Source organism: Octopus sinensis, linkage group LG4 (assembly GCF_006345805.1).
Source record: "Octopus sinensis linkage group LG4, ASM634580v1, whole genome shotgun sequence".
NCBI lineage: Eukaryota > Metazoa > Mollusca > Cephalopoda > Octopoda > Octopodidae > Octopus > Octopus sinensis.
In genome coordinates, this window is record NC_043000.1 from 148,966,111 (window position 1) to 148,982,008 (window position 15,898).

Genomic DNA, 15,898 nt, shown 5'->3' on the forward strand with positions numbered 1-15,898 from the left:
AAATCAGGAGTGGCTATGTGGTAAGTAGCTTGCTAACCAACCACATGGTTCCAGGTTCAGTCCCACTGCGTGGCATCTCGGGCAAGTGTCTTCTGCTATAGCCCCGGGCCGACCAATGCCTTGTGAGTGGATTTGGTAGACGGAAACTGAAAGAAGCCTGTCGTATATATGTATATATATATATATATGTGTGCGTGTATATGTTTGTGTGTCTGTGTTTGTCCCCCTAGCATTGCTTGACAACCGATGCTGGTGTGTTTACGTCCCCGTCACTTAGCGGTTCGGCAAAAGAGACCGATAGAATAAGTACTGGGCTTACAAAGAATAAGTCCCGGGGTCGATTTGCTCGACTAAAGGCGGTGCTCCAGCATGGCCGCAGTGTCAAATGACTGAAACAAGTAAAAGAGTAAAAGAGAGTAAAGACTTGTTTTAGGAAAAATATCTAAGTTCATATTCATTTTAAAATTTAATCGAAGAACATAGGATGTATAGTTTAGAAATATAATTATAAGGCAGTTAAATTTTTTTAATGAAATATCGTGAGATTACATAATGAGCTGAATATGAAATGACCTGATTGTGAGGCAGGCTATGAATGCCTGGCAAAAACTGGTTTAAAACTTTCTTGTGGGGGAAAAGGCTTGGAAAAATTGGGCCGCACCTTGTAAGCACATGTGTCTTATTAACCATCAAATATGGTATAAATTTTCACTGCAAACATGTGCATCCACTCATAGGCAAACAGAAGCGGATATACCGAAACAAAATATGAACACACACACACTCATTGACTAACGTACTTATACAGATTCACAGACTGCTACACATATATTGACAGACGTGCAGACACAAACCCATACATACACATGCACAAATCTTCATTGATATCTGTCTCTGGCAGGAAGCTCAGATTAATGGAAAGTCAGTCAACTTTAAGAACAGCAGTAATTTGTGTGTGTGTGTGTGTATATATCAGCCGAAATTGCGAAGATGATCCGGTTCTTGACTGAAGATTGAAGGCTTCGAATGTCCCGTCCGTGTTTTTTGTATCGTCTTCTAAATGTTTTATGTTCTTGTCCCATTTTGTATTTTTATATATAAATATAGCAGCGTACGTACACCTTGTTTTATATGTAAGTACACATTTCACTATATATATATATATATATATATATATTTCACTATATATATATATATTTATATAGATATATATATATATATATATATATATATATACACACACAAAGAATTTTATATGTATAGATTAAGCACATGTATTAGATGTTAACTTAAGGGTTAATATGTAACTGTAAATACCTTGCAACTACATACATACATACATGCATGCATACATACATACATACATACATACATACATACAACAAATGAAAGACAAGATGGAATATACAAGAATATATTATTAATCACAACAATTGTTTCGACACATCTGGCATCGACTCCTCTTGTGGGACACAAAAACTGGTTCAGGAGTATCCAGTGGTGCAGACGTATCTCATTGGGTGATAAATAGATAAAAAAAAAACTCATTAAAATGACTTCCATAATGCAGCTTTCATTTTTAATATAGATACATTGTTTCCCCCCCCCCCCCAGCACATTTTTGGAGGTGACTGAAAGGGCTGGCATCAGGCATGACACCAGGCCATAAGACACTGCCACAAAGTGTCCTATCCAACTCATGCCAGCATTGAAAAAAACCAAACATAAAAATGATTATGATGACAGTGATGATGATGAGGAGGAGGAGGATGTTGTACAAGCACTCAGCTCTGAGAGCACTGCTTCTTATAGTAGAAACAACTATAAGCTAATGAAAGATTACTGAAAGATAGGCGCAGGAGTGGCTGTGTGGTAAGTAGCTTGCTTACCAACCACATGGTTCTGGGTTCAGTCCCACTGCGTGGCATCTTGGGCAAGTGTCTTCTGCTATAGCCCCGGGCCGACCAATGCCTTGTGAGTGGATTTGGTAGACGGAAACTGAAAGAAGCCTGTCGTATATATATATATATATATATATATGCGTGTGTGTGTTTGTGCGTCTGTGTTTGTTCCCCTAGCATTGCTTGACAACTGATGTTGGTGTGTGTTTATGTCCCCGTCACTTAGCGGTTCAGCAAAAGAGACCGATAGAATAAGTACTGGGCTTACAAAAGAATAAGTCCCGGGGTCGAGTTGCTCGATTAAAGGCGGTGCTTCAGCATGGCCGCAGTCAAATGACTGAAACAAGTAAAAGAGAGTAAAAGAGAGTATTACATTACTCCTATTCTTTTGTCATTCATTAATTGATATTATGCTCTCTTCTCTCCTAATGCATTCCTAAGCATAAGTATATTGAGTTCTAATAACTGGTTATTTGTATCGCTATGCCTTAGTGAAATCACACACACACACACACAGACAATAAAATTGCAGTACATACAAGCACATATTGTTGCTCCCCTCTCACCACTATCTTTAAGACATAATCTATAAGTGCGAGTTAAAAAAAAAAAATCAATTATTGTTAGAGAAAATGACCTGAAACAGCATGTTCCAAATAAATACATAATAATAGGAAAAAATCTATTGAGGAACACCTACACTAAATTGACAGAACTATGTCATAATGACAGATATGAATATAAACTGTAACCTACATTAGCAACTCAAGCAAGAAAAGGTTAGAGGTCAAATTATCCAGTTTTAGGGTGGAGTACCTTAAAGGTAATTAGAAATTCCTTAAAAAAATAACAGTTATTATATTAATGAAAAACAATACATAAGTATGAAAGATAATATCTTTATATATAAAAGTATGGTTGTGTGTCTGTCTACTCCTATTTAGATTCCTAACTACTCCCACATTTTGCGGTGCAGTTTAACTAAAACCGGGTATCTTATAGTCGTGATTCATATCGAGCCCTTCTGGGTATTAGCGCGCGTCTACGATGAGTCTACGATTTTAAAAATAATTTACCATCATTTTTTCCCATTTTAATGCATTTTTTTCGCTATTATATAAGGGAAGTAACTCTCTAAAAATGTCTACGATGAGTCAACGATTTAAAAAAAAATTTACCATAATTTTTTTTCCATTTTTAATGCATTTTTTTGCTATAACTCTCTAAAAATGCTTTATAGTTATTTCCCTTACAAACCCGAGCAACGCCGGGCGATACTGCTAGTAAAGTATATATTTCATGTTTCTCAGGTTCATAAGTAAAAAACTAACGAGTCCTTCTTTAGAGATTACACTCTCTGTGAAGTTCAGTTTCATTAGGATTGTAATGGTGAAAAGTTAATTTCAGACAAAATAAGATATGAAGTCTCTGTCTTATGTTAGGCGTGTAGATTAATCCTCTTGCCTATTGTTTAAGACAAGTTTTGAAGTTTTTTAATTGATAAATGAAGGAGATGAGAGAGGACCAAGATATGTGGTATATTTCTGTATTTGAGAAGGCCTACCCACTACAACAGAAGGGCGATCTTAAAACCAAGGTGCCATGTAAAAAGCATTGGTGTGGGTGCTAGTGCCACATGAAAAGCACTACTGCTGATGCCATTTAGAAAGCACTGGTGATGGTGCCATGTAAAAAGCACCTGGTACACTCTGTAGAGTGGGTGGCATTTGGAAGAGCATCCACCTGTAGAAACCAAACCAAAACAGACTATAGGACCTAGCCCCTGACCTTGTCAGTTCCTGTCAAATCATCCAACCAATGCCAGCATTGAAAACGGACATTAAATGATAATGATGATGATAGAAAAACAAAGTTGGACTCCATAACATGTTTCTAGTTGCCATCCATTTCATTAATATATGCAAGAAACAGCAGGGGAGCAAGCACTAGTCACTTGGGCCTCTTTACCATAGGCCATTTGTGTGACACAAAATTAAAGCCTTTGGTGAAGTCGAGATTGATCACATCCACCCATGAATCATCATCTGTGATTTGGGAGATGTCTTAAAGAATTCGATGAGTTGGCCACACAGAGTATCGAATAAAGTTATGAGAGTTCCAGAGTGTTTCTTTGACATAGGATTTTGGTAATACAGTTAGTGAAAGTGGCTGGTCAATAATTGACAGGTGATATGTGAATGCATTTTTTGAAGAGAGGAATAATGCTGGTAATTTTCAAGTGTTTTGGAGTAACACATTAATAAAGTCAGAATTGGAAGAGGAGTGGTAATAGTTTCAGGAGCAGTGGTAAATAACAACTCCAAATTGTTGTTCTCTCTTGTGAAGGAGGTGATTTCTTGAGACCAGTTCACATCCTGCACTAAATCAAGAAAACCATTTGCATTTTTCTGTCAGTAAATGGTTTCTCAGTCAATCTCTGGGGAGTTGAAATCACCAGTAATGGAAACATAGATGGGTATTTTCTTAGATGTAGCTTCAAGAATGTCAAAAAGCTGTGTGTCTTGGTGGTTGTTTGGGGAATTGTAAACAACTCAAAGTAAGTGTTGATATGCTTATACGGATGTTGCAGAAAAATAGCTCTTGTTGCAATTGGTTCAAATCATCTCATTGGTGAATGAAATTTGTTGTCAGCTATGCTAAAAACACCGCAACAGAATAAAGAATGTGTCTGGGTTTCTGTGACTAATGCAATTAATTTTAGCTCTTTCAACTAAGAGTTAAAAAGTGAACTTTGTTTGCATAAACTGTAGGCATTTAAAAACTAATTTGTATTTGGATTTAAGACTATCATGATTCATAGGGGATTGTGTATTGCTCTTATTTAGTTTCCTGGAACTTTTCATTGCTGCCCTTTACAGGTTCAATATCCTCAGACCAGCTAGCATCCCTTTCTTGTGCCTTGACAAATTTCTGTGTCTGTTTATTATTGCATAAGCTAAAGCTCACATGTGCTGCTGTGTTATGATTGAAGGATGCTATAATATTAACTTCAAGCTTATGTAACAGATGTATGTCACTGATATACGCAATGAATTCTGCAGTTGCTAGTATTAATAATAGATTAAGTAAACTTTGTGGAACAGTGTGATATGCACCAAGTGAATCAAGAGAAGAAATAAGTTATTTCTTAAAGATTTTATTTTTCTGTCAATTTGTTATTAGGAACAGTATACTGTTTCACAGTGGTAGAGGGGTGCTAGTATTGACATGATTTGCACACTTGGTAGTATTTGTGTCAGCTGTAGATGTTAGAAAGATAAAGGTGTACTAGAGAGAGAAATGTGTAGCATCTAAAAGCAAAAACAAACTGTCTTAGAATATTTGGAGTAGGCATCCTCCCCACACAAGGTGTCAGGTGAGAAATGGAGGCATATTTCCTCCAGTGAATGCTGGATACCAAGAGCAAGGTGCTCTTTCAGTGTGGTGCCAGATGAAAGAGGAAGAATTTTATTTGGTATTCTATATTAATAAATGTTGAAAGTTGGATGCAAGTCTATATCAATACATGTTGAAAGTTGGAAGGTAAATAGAAAGATTAAGAACTGTGTTGTTGCACAATGAAAGGCCACACTTGAAGTGAGAAAGAGAGATACTCTCTGACCAGCAGCCAAGGGACCAAAGAGAAAGAACTGACTTTTGGTTGCATATAGGCGCAGGAGTGGCTGTGTGGTAAGTAGCTTGCTAACCAACCACATGGTTCCGGGTTCAGTCCCACTGCATGGCATCTTGGGCAAGTGTCTTCTGCTATAGCCTCGGGCCAACCAAAGCCTTATGAGTGGATTTGGTAGACGGAAACTGAAAGAAGCCTGTCGTATATATGTATATATATATATATGTATGTGTATGTATGTGTGTTTGTGTGTCTGTGTTTGTCCCCCTAGCATTGCTTGACATCCGATGCTGGTGTGTTTACATCCCCGTCACTTAGCGGTTCGGCAAAAGAGACCGATAGAATAAGTACTGGGCTTACAAAGAATAAGTCCTGGGGTTGATTTGCTCAACTAAAGGCGGTGCTCCAGCATGGCTGCAGTCAAACGACTGAAACAAATAAAAGAGTAAAGAGTATATTCATATTCTTCCTAACTAAATTAGGTCAGGCCAATCAAAGGATTTTTTCTCTGTACAAGCTTTGACCCAGGTTTAACTCAAAAAGATTAAGAGGTCAGTTTACTGCCCCAAATTTCCTAATGCAACAGATGAAACCAGTAGGCAGAGAAATTTTTATGAAAATGTGGATTTGGTTTCACATCCTGGCTTTGAAATTTAGTAGTTATTCGCAACCGATGTATTGCCAGTAAATGCCTGGCCTGTTTATCAGTAATTTCCTCAGAGACACAAGTAGTAATTATATCATGTGTGACAGAATGTTTGACAGTATTGGTGGGGGAAAACACAGACTAGGCACTGAAGAGACGGTTTAATAGTTGGACCATTTCTCAGACCCCATCCATCACAAAATCTTAGTGTGCCAATTTTTGACCTGGGATCTCCAAGAGTTAATGAAGGCAAATAGAAGTATGAAATTTGCCGCATTCAACCCATCTATTTTGAAAAGAGTTCAAGTTTAGCGCATAAATAGCAGACGTGATTCTCATGGCACGTCTGTATTTTAGAATGGCAACCAGTTTTGCTGCATAGTTCACCTGGATGGTGGAAGCACTCCGTTGGTTATGACGACGAGGGTTCCGGTTGATCCGAATCAACGGAACAGCCTGCTCGTGAAATTAACGTGTAAGTGGCTGAGCACTCCACAGACACATGCACCCTTAATGTAGTTCTCAGGGATATTCAGCGTGACACAGAGAGTGACAAGGCCGGCCCTTTGAAATACAGGTACAACAGAAACAGGAAGTAAGAGTGAGAGAAAGTTGTGGTGAAAGAGTACAGCAGGGATCACCACCATCCCCTGCCGGAGCCTTGTGGAGCTTTAGGTGTTTTCGCTCAATAAACACTCACAACACCCGGTCTGGGAATCGAAACCGCAATCCTATGGCCGCGAGTCCGCTGCCCTAACCACTGGACCATTGCGCCTCCCTAGTTCACCTACACACACACATACACATGAAACCACGGCAATTTTATCCTATTTATCCTTCCGTACAACTGCAAAAAAATAACACACAAAGAAAAACAAACAAAACGAAAACGTCTCACATTTGAATGCTTGTTAAACAGATTAGATATAATGAAAAATTTTCCTGAATAATGTATAAGTGTATATGCAAACAACTCTGTTTACACACATATATATGTTAAGAAGGAAAGTAGTATATACTAGAACTGAAGTATATTTTTAGAATATATGCAGTCCACTGCGCAGACAAATTGAGTGCCTATATAAGTTAATTAGAGGATATATTAATCTCTTAAAGGAATGACTACACACACATACACATATATATGTATGTGTGTGTGTGTGTATATATATATACATATATATATATACACACACACACACACACATACATACATATATACGTGTGGATGCATTCGTGTATTGTGTGTATACACAGAAACTTGTGTGTATATAATTGCTTAAAAGGATCTGTGATGTAATCGCAATGGTAGCTGTAATGTCTGACACATGAGGCGATAGTTATATACATTCATTATAATTAAGAGGTGTGCTCATTAAAGATTTTTTCCTGACCCACTTCCGGTATAATGATAAATGTCTCTACATGTCACATTGCTGAAATGAACTGAGATGTTGTAATGGACACAGTTGAATGCAGATCAGTGATCAGGTTCTTATGCTTGAAAGGTCATACACCAAAAGAGACATTCGATGAGATGAAAGAAGTTTATGGCGACGATGCACCATCATACGATGTAGTCAAGCACTGGCATTGTCAGTTCAAATGTCGTTGGATATCGTTGGAAACGGATCCTATTCCAGGACGACCTTCGTTTGAAATATGTGTGTGTATAAAATTATTTTCGTTTGAAGCCGTTATTTGGAGGATTGCAGCATAACTATTCGGCATCTGGTCCAAGAAGTGAAGGTAAGTACAGGGTCTGTGGAAAAAATCATCCACGACCATTTGCACATGCAGAAGTTGTCTGTACGATGGATTCCCCTTAGTGACTTGACAAAAGGGACCGATAGGGATCTTTTCCGTTTGAACGGCACTTTTCAACACAATTTCTAGTTAACTAAACACTTTTAAACTTCGTATACTGGTAGAATGTGTCAAAATAAAACATTTTTTTCTCTTGGCTTTCTTGAGAAAATCGTAATTTGTTTATTTAACGTAGTTTAATTTTTCGAATTTTAACCAATCCTATTACCTCTATTTAGCTAAAATCATTTGCTGCGTCTAAAACTGAGACAACATCCTGTAACTAACCCTAAACCTCCCCCTAATCCTAAATTTTAGCCTTTCGGTTTTTTTTTCTTAATTGTTAAATTAATTTAAGGATAACAATTAAGAAAAAAAAACGAAAGGCTAAAATGAAAGCAATGGAAAATAATTTTAATTTAACAATTAAGAAAAAAATAAACAAAAGGCTAAAACGGAAGCAAAAACTCAAAACAAAAACAAAACGAAAAATTTTAGACACGTGTAACAAATAAATTAATTTAACAATTAAGAAAAAAAAACCGAAAGGCTAAAATTTAGGGTTAGGGTGAGGATTAGGGTTAGTGACAGGATGTTGTCTCAGTTTTAGATGCAGCAAATGATTTTAGCTAAATAGAAGGCATAGGATTGGTTGAAATTCGAAAAATTAAACTTCGTTAAACTTACAAATTACAATTTTCTCAAGAAAGCTAAGAGAAAAAAATGTTTTATTTTGACACATTCTACCAGTATACGAAGTTTAAAAGTGTTTAGTTAACTAGAAATTGTGTTGAAAAGTGCCGTTCAAAAGGAAAAGATCCACCGATAGAACAAGTACCGGACTTTACAAAGAAATAAGCAGTGGGGTCAATAAGTTTGACTAAAAGGTGGTGTCCCAGCATGGCCAGAGTCTAATGAAAAAAAAAAATTAAGTGTGTTAAAAGAATATTCAGTTAATGTTTACAATATTACTCGGACACGAAAAAAAATTATATATATAGCGCAATAATAAAAAAAGTGTAGGAAACAAATATGGAAACAAAAATGCGGAGAAAGCGACGGATCGTGGGAGGACTTCGGAAAAGATTACAATTATAAAAAAATTTGTGGGTAAAATATTTTTCAAGTCGAATCAAGCCACAATCATTGTATTACAAACTCTTAAGATATAGTCATCCTAGAATGTAGAACATTCCGTTTTATATACGCTTCAGGCGCAGGAGTGGCTGTGTGGTAAGTAGCTTGCTAACCAACCACATGGTTCCGGGTTCAGTCCCGCTGCGTGACATCTTGGGCAAGTGTCTTCTGCTATAGCCCCGGGCCGACCAATGCCTTGTGAGTGGATTTGGTAGACGGAAACCGAAAGAAGCCTGTCGTATATATATATATATGTGTGTTTGTGTGTCTGTGTTTGTCTCCCTAGCATTGCTTGACAACCAATGCTGGTGTGCTTACGTCCCCGTCACTTAGCGGTTCGGCAAAAGAGACCGGTAGAATAAGTACTGGGCTTACAAAGAATAAGTCCCGGGGTCGATTTGCTCGACTAAAGGCGGTGCTCCAGCATGGCCTCAGTCAAATGACTGAAACAAGTAAAAGAGTAAAGAGAGTTCATATATATAATCTATAAGCATTCAGGAATCACAAGGTTAAAATTATTGTTGCTTATGCTACAAACCCTAGCAAGACGAAGCAAATGAATAATGTTATGGACACTAAATATTTAACTTGTAGCCTTGTAATCTGGAACACTAACTTCAAGAAGCCAAATAGCCACCTGATAACCTACCAATCAAGTGACTCTGCTAGCCAGATTGATTTCATCCTCACCAGACAGTGGGATGCAGGGTTGCTCTTAAATACAAAGACCCTCTTGGGTGAAGAATGTACCCCCCCCAACATAGACTAGTGATTAGTGACTTTAGACTTGAGGCCAGAAGGATGCCAAGAAGCAGACCAATTCAGAAAAGAAGGATTTGGAAACTAAAGAACATTTCACATGGTCAGAGATTTAGGGACATCCTCATCAAGAAATTTGATGAGAGGGAGGAGGAGCTACAGACCTCAGACGTAGAGGGTAGCTGGAAATTCCTATGGGACAGCTTGCTGAGTGCCACAGACCAAGTCTGCAGATAGTGCAAAGTCTCTTCCAGACATAGGGTAATGTGGTAGTGGAATAATATGGTAGACAAAGCCATTAGAGCAAAGAAACAGGCCTGGAAAGCCTGGAAGAGTTGAGGTAGCAGGGAACTGTACCAGATAGCCAGAAGGGAGGCTAGGCTGGGCGACAGGTATACATAGCTAAAGGAGAAGCAGAAAAGAAGTTTGTCAATGTCCAGCAACGTGAGGACCAAAGAACTGAAGTATTTCAGATTGCAAGACAGTGTGTGAGAGAAAATTGTGTTGTCACAGGAGAGAAATGTGTCCACATGGATGATGGTGCACTTGCTTTTAATGATTCGGAAAAGAAAGAGGCTTGGAGAAGCCATTATGAAAGATTGCTGAACTTGGAGAATGAGAGCCTGTCAAATGTTGACCCAGTAGAGGGACCAGCTATCTGAATAGAGAGTACCCTGGTAGATAAAGCAATTAAGGGTATGAAGCCAGGAAAAGCCCCCGGCCCATCAGGAATCAGTGCTGAGATGCTTAAAGCATCTGGTGGGTTGGGCTATGGCCTAGTCACCCGCATTGTAAACCAGGTAGTTCATGATGGAGTCATACCCAATGACTGGTGTAGCAGTACCATAGTCAACTGCTACAAGGGTAAAGGTGATGTTTTAGACAGAAATAACTACAGGGGTATTAAACTGCTGGTTCAAGTGATGAAGGTCATAGAGAGAGTATTAGCCCAACTAATTAGGGAGAGAGTCTGCTTGGGTGAGATGCAGTTCAGTTTTGTACCAGGTAGAAGCACCACTGATGCTATATTCCTGATATGGCAACTGCAGGAGAAATACCTAGCCAACGATAAACCCCTATACCTGGCTTTTGTGGACTTGGAGAAAGCCTTTGACAAGGTCCCTTGATCCCTTATCTGGTGGGCGATGCAGAAACTGGGGATTGATGAATGGTTAATAAGGGCTGTATAGGCCCTATACAGAGATGCTGTTAGTAAAGTTAGGGTTGGCAATGAGTATAGTGAAGAATTCTGGGTAGAAGTAGGGGTCCACCAAGGATCAGACCTCAGCCCCCTCTTATTCATTATAGTCCTCCAGGCAATAACAGAGGAATTTAAGACAGGTTGCCCCAGGGAGTTCCTCTATGCTGATGACCTGGCCCTCATAGCAGAATCACTTCCAGAACTAGAGAAGAAATTTCAGGTGTGAAAGCAAGGTTTAAAGTCGAAGGGCCTTAGAGTTAATGTTGTAAAAACCAAAGTTCTAGTAAGTAGGAAGGCGAACACATCACACACCCTTTGAGGTAGGTGGCTCTGCTTTCTCTGTAGAAAAGGTGTAGGTAGAAACTCCATAAAATGTACCCCGTGTAAGCTATGGATGCATAAGAGGTGCAGCAATATCAAAGGAAGATTAACCAGGAAGATAGCTTTCGTGTGCAGCAGATGCACAGGGGCAATAAACACTATAGATGCTCAGAAAACAGATGCCATCACATGCTAGGGGGAGAAACTAAAAGTAGTTGATAGCGTGCACTCCCTAGGTGACCAAGTCCGTAGTGGGGGTGGATGCTCAGAGAGCATTATCACTAGAATAAGAATTCCCTGGGCAAAGTTCAGACAGCTTCTATCCCTACTGGTGACAAAGGGCCTCTCGCTCAGAGTGAAAGGTAGATTGTACGATGCATGTGTGCGAACTGCCATGCTTCATGGCAGTGAAACATAGGCCGTGACTGCTGAAAATATGCGTAGGCTTGAAAAAATGAAGCTAGTATGAGCTGCTGGATGTGTAATGTCAGTGTGCACACATGACAGAGTGTAAGCGCCCTGAGAGAAATGCTGGACGTAAGAAGCATCGGATGTGGTGTGCAAGAGAGGCGTTTGCGCTGGTATGGTCATGTACTGCGGATGGATGAGGAGAGCTGTGTGAAGTACCATTTCCAAACAGTGGAAGGAATCTGGGGTAGAAGGAGACCCAGGAAGGCATGGGATGAGGTGGTGAAGCATGACCTTCGAACATTGGGCCTCACAGAGACAATGACGAAAGACCAAGACTTCTGGAGATATGCTGTGATTGAGAAGACCTGGCAAATAAAATGAGATCACAGCCGTAGCCTACCCCAGTGTTGCATAACCAGTCCACTCAAAAAGTACCTTTGGATCGTAGGGCGACATGCCGTGCTTGAGGAGACCTATTGAGTCAAGTAAATGAAATGGAAATTGTAGTTGTGGTCCCTGTACCAGTGGCACGCAAAAAGTACCATCAGAATGTGGCATGTAAAAAGCACCATCCGATCGTGGTCGATGCTAGCCCCCTCTGGCCCGTAAAAAGCACCCACTACATTCTCGGAGTGGTTGGCATTAGGAATGGCATCCAGCTGTAGAAGTACTGTCAGATCAGACTGGAGCCTGGTGCAGCCTCCTGGCTTTCCAGACCCCAGTCGAACTGTCCAACTCATGCCAGCATGGAAAATGGACGTTAAACGATGATGATGATACTTTATATCAACATACAGAATCAAATTTGAGGAAAACTTCAGGGGATATAGTTATATACGCAAGGCTACACTCTTTATTTTCTTTAAGAAAAACTTCTTTTATTCCAGAAAATGTGATATAATGGATGTTTTACAAAGAATTATAGTTGCATATAAATAAAACAGCAATCTAATTTATCAGTCCTACATCACAGTGAAATTAACAGCTCATGATTATTGTTTTTCCAATTAGTTTTCTTCACTCAAAGTGAACCAATTTTCACATTCATAACTAGTATAACGTTTTATATATACATTTTCTTCCAAACCAACTTAAATCTAGTCATCCTCATCCCCTTTATTAAAAGTACCTTAACAAAAAAAAAAAAAAAATGCTATAGGTCCCCAGCTGCTGAAAAATAGAAATATTTACTGGCAGAAAATAAGCAGCTCTTGCATACTATATTGAGATGTTGGGGGCAGCCAGTGAATATCTATCTATTTGATGAAACAAACGCATGTATATTTAGGGAACTATTTTATATCTTTCTTGTTCACCTTTCTTTTGTACATTTTAAATCTTCTGTTTCTTTGACCTGACCCCAGCTCCCATAACGACCTTAATATTTAAATGTGATGTGATCTAAGCATAGTGGTCTTCCAGAAAGCAGAACTTAATGTGATTTACAATGTTTTCAAATAAAGTATAATAAAATCATCTCTTTTATGAAAAAAGTGTAGCTCAGTCTTCATAACTAGTTGAAAACTTTTGAAATTTTCTGTTATATCTTTTGTAAAAAGGTTTGATCTGACAATCAAAAGTCAGAATTAGTGTTACATTACGATAGAGTAATTTTGACATCTTAGTATATACATATATACATGTACTATTGCATTCACTTTTAGTATTCTTTTTATCAATAGTATATAGTACTAATTATCATTCATCATAAAACAGTACATTTAATCACTGTCACTCCACTGTACTATTAAATATTTGATAAAAGGTGTGAAATGAAGTTGACTCATGAATAATTACAAAAATGATACTTTATATTCTGTTGTGTCTAGGGAGAGTCCTTTTCTTTTTGTGCCTTATAATGTAGCACACTCACAGGTAAAATTTCCACTTATTTCTTATTTTTCTTATTTTCCTAAAATTTTCGTTGCGTCTTGCAACCTTTTCAATAGTCTTGACAAGGTTGCAAGATGCAACGAAAATTTTAGGAAAATAAAAATAAGAAATAAGTGGAAATTTTACCGGTAAGTGTGTTACATTATAAGGCACAAAAAGAAAATGACTTGCCCCAGACACAACAGAATGTTCTTCAACACACGAACTCATATAAAGAATCTTGCAAACCAAATCCAAAAATGATACGTTATAGTTTACATAGTAATCTATGTACATTTTGAGCTGACTAGATTTAAAATTATAAAAAAAAAAAAAAAAACTAGAATTTTATAAGGTTGCAATATAGAAAAATTATTAAAAGGAAACCAAACAAATTAAAAATTTAATATAAAATTGAAAGTTCATAATAAATAAGTTTAAGGCAGTATACACAATAACAAAGATATTTTATAGCAAAAATATATTAGTTATCATATAGTAAATATTAAAATGTTGGTGCTAAAGTATTTTGTTGCTGAAGTAAGCTAAGCTGAGAGTCACTAACCAAATATTTGTTAACATATTTTTAGTTTAACTCTGGTAAAATAGTTTCTTCTGCAACACTGCATTGCCTTTGTTATACTATATAAACATAGGCGCAGGAGTGGATGTGTGGTAAGTAGCTTGCTTACCAACCACATGGTTCCTGGTTCAGTCCCACTGCATGGCATCTGGGGCAAGTGTCTTCTGCTATAGCCCCAGGCCGACCAATGCCTTGTGAGTGGATTTGGTAGACGGAAACTGAAAGAAGCCTGTCGTATATATGTATATGTGTGTGTGTGTGTGTGTTTGTCCCCCTAGCATTGCTTGATAACCGATGCTGGTGTGTTTACGTCCCTGTCACTTAGTGGTTTGGCAAAAGAGACCAATAGAATAAGTACTGGGCTTACAAAGAATAAGTCCCGGGGTCGATTTGCTCGACTAAAGGCGGTGCTCCAGCATGGCCACAGTCAAATGACTGAAACAAGTAAAAGAGAAAAGAGTATATTAATTTAAAATCTATGACATGGCTGTATAATTAAGAAGCTTGCTTTCCAACCATGTGGCTTTGGGTTCAGTTTCTGTGTGGCACTTTAAGCATGCATTTTCCTCTATTAACCCAGACTGACCGAAGCTTGTCTTCTAAGTGTGTGTGTGCATGCTTACTCCTTGTCTCGACATCACATCATCATCGTTTAACGTCCGTTTTCCGCGCTAGCACGGGTTGGACGGTTCGACCGGTGTCTGGGAAGCCAGTGGCTGCACCAGGCTCCAGTCTGATCTGGCAGTGTTTCTACAGCGAGCGAAGAGGGTGCTTTTTTTTTTTCTTTTTTTTGGTAAACAAGTGTCACCACATTGCTCATTTACAATCTTCTATGAAAAACACATTTGGCCACGGGGGAATAGTACCTGGCTTGGAAGCAGATAAAAGGTTAGTGAAAGGAAGAGTATTGAGCCGTAGAAATCTACCTGAATGAATCCTGACTGACCCACGCATGCATGGAAAAGTGGAGGATATTATAATGATAATGATGAATATGTTGTCAGTCAAGTCAATCAATTGTACAATAATTGAGAAATAGTGGAGACAATGTAGAGAATATTTCACAACTTATTTACATTAAGAAAAAAGCAGGGTTGCTGTTGAGTTAATGTACTGGGCTACTGAGAGTTCTTGGTCAAATGTTTAAACCACACAACAATTATTGTGTATAGCCATAGGAAAGACACATTACTCAGCTTTATTCAGGCTGTCTGGGTGACAGTAAAAATAATAATAATGATAATGAAATTATTGTATACAGTGCTCAGGTGCACCACAACTTGTCAGACAGTGCATATAAAGTACATGCAGTAATGTAAAAATGTCTGGAAAGCGAACAATGTATGAGCCAGATACATGCTTGTGTGTGTGTATGAAGGGGAGAAAATCAGGTGTAGTGTTGGCGAATCTCAGAAAGCTTGGAAGTTTTGAAGGATGCAGTGCTCCGACTCTCAGCGTGAAAAAATGTAAGCTTTATTGTTATTTGAAACTTGGGTTCTTAACTGCAGAAAGTAGATGCAGTTGTGAAAAGATAAGTCTCGACATTATGCAAATAAACAAATATTAAAAATGCTTCCCTCTTATGCTAACATTGATATACAAACAGAACAATATATGAAGTAGAAAATAA